Below are 2170 nucleotides of genomic sequence, written 5' to 3' on the forward strand. Positions count from 1 at the left end.
AGGAAAGGAACAGTATTTTCCCCATCAATAGCAATTTGATCTGGTAGATGCCTTAGCTCTGTAATTAGCCGAGAAACTCATCAAAGCATGGCATTTCTAGCCAGAGAGAAGGCCCTGGCTTGGCCTCACTAAACCATTTTCTGATGTCATTTTTGAAGGTGACCTTTCCTTAAAATGGAACAGAAGGATAAGCATGTGGCAGATCAAAATCTGAACAGTCTTGACATTCTCTGTCCTGCTTATTCTTACTGCCTCTTTCACCCCAAATCACTCTGACTTCTCTGTTTTCCAGGGAGTGGTCTGGGGCCTCTCTGGCTGATAGGGTGGGACTGAGCAGCAGGGTCAGGTGTCAGCACCAGAAACCTTGGCCCTTTCCTGCCTCTTGGGTTAAGAAGCTGCTCCAGGTGACTCCCGTGATCCTTATCCAGGCTCCTGTCCTTGCAAGCACTGCTCTCCTGGCGTGGGTCATCCCTGACCTGCCTGTGGGAGCCCAAGAGGTCTGGGCATGGGGGTGAGGCTGAGAGCTGCCCGAAGAGCTGCTTCTGTTAGTTTAAAATTCATGGTCCTGGTCTTTGAACAGGAGAGTGTAACTCTGGAGCTTCTATCCTGGGGGTCACCACTTCCTTGCCAGAACCTTGGGCTGATATGTTTAAAGAAACAGAGGGTTTTACAGAGCCCAAGGCCGAGCAAAACACTTCACGCTCCGCCTGCCTCCCTCTCCCCAGTGAAGCACAATGTGGGCTCTTCATAGCAAGCTCGGGGAGAAAAGCCAGTCTATTTCTTTGTCTCTGTGGTGTGTGTGGCACCAGGCTCTGCCAGACCACGAGACAAAGGCCGGCGGTCATCGAACTGGGAGAAAACAGGAATGAAAGCAGAGGAATTTGGGTGGGAGGGGGAGAAGCTGCTTCTGCCTCCACAGGGCTGTGCTGGCAGTCCCAGCACACAGAGCAGCATTTCAGAGAGCAGGTCCCCTGGCTTTGCGCCGTGGTTGCTGTGTCCGTTCTCGAACCCACAGACACGGGGATGAGCCACGGCCCTCATGGGGAGTCTCGAATGATGCCGAAGAGCAGGAACACCAAGATGCATCTGGGATTGGGCTGGTGCTTGTTGAAATTGTTGGAGGGAGATAATGGACCTGATTTAGTGCCAGGTCCAGGGAGCCCGGGTGGTTGTTGCTGCCCCAGGAGGGACTTTCTGGGCACTGAACCATCTCTGTCAGCCCTGTGCACGGGTCACCTCTGCCTGAGGACAAAGAGAGCCTGGGCAGGATCTGTGGGATGAGCAGTGGGTCTTTTTTGCCCCCACAGAACAGACTCACAAGTTTACAGTGGTGCCTCCTCTCGGGGACCACAGGCAGACGTGATCACCATCTCCTAAATCTTGGGCTCTAGGCTCTTAACTGCCATTTGCCCCACTCCCTTTGTTCCTCACTGCCCTCCCAGCACAACATCGAGTGGCAGAGGGGCAGCTCTGAGCCCTGCTGCCAGCCCACCGGGTGCTGTCATCTTGGCAGAAACACTGAATGGTGCTGCCACCACTGCCACAAACTGTCAAACTGTGATTCTGCTTAAAATATTTCTGCTGAAACAGTGGCCATTTCAGGTCTGTCTTCTCTCCAAGCAGAGGAATTTCTAAGGCAGGCAGGTTGTGTAGAGACAGGAAAATAAAACCAAGTGGTTCATCACTGCCTTTAGGCAGTGATTATCATAAATTATCTGAAGATTTTTGGCATCCACAAGGAATGAGAGATACTTACGTGAAGCTCATCTCAGGCAGATTCATTACGACAGATTGTTTTTCTTAGCCTAGAAATAAGCAAGAAGCTGCCAAGTCCCAAATGCAACACCGCTATCAGTGAACTTGTGGAGTTTCCCTTTATCCAGTTGAACGGTGCCAAAGAACCAACACGGACAGCTCTCCCTGGTGAGGAGCAGCGCTATGAGGCCCGAGTCCGGGCTGTTCCCGGGGGTTCCTGCCGTGACCCCCCGGAGCTCTCCCGCACCCCGAGCTGTGCGGACAAAACTCCGCTTGTGGCTGAACGAAGCCAGGGCTGAGCCTGAGCGTCACCCGAGCCTGGTTCATACACGAAATACCGGACTGATTCTCTGATTCCCCAACAGCATCGCTGTATCCTCTCCAGGTAATCGCTGAGGTTGTGCCGAAGGCACCT

Source organism: Buceros rhinoceros, unplaced genomic scaffold, assembly GCF_000710305.1.
Source record: "Buceros rhinoceros silvestris isolate BGI_N320 unplaced genomic scaffold, ASM71030v1 scaffold39187, whole genome shotgun sequence".
Classification (NCBI taxonomy): Eukaryota; Metazoa; Chordata; class Aves; order Bucerotiformes; family Bucerotidae; genus Buceros; species Buceros rhinoceros.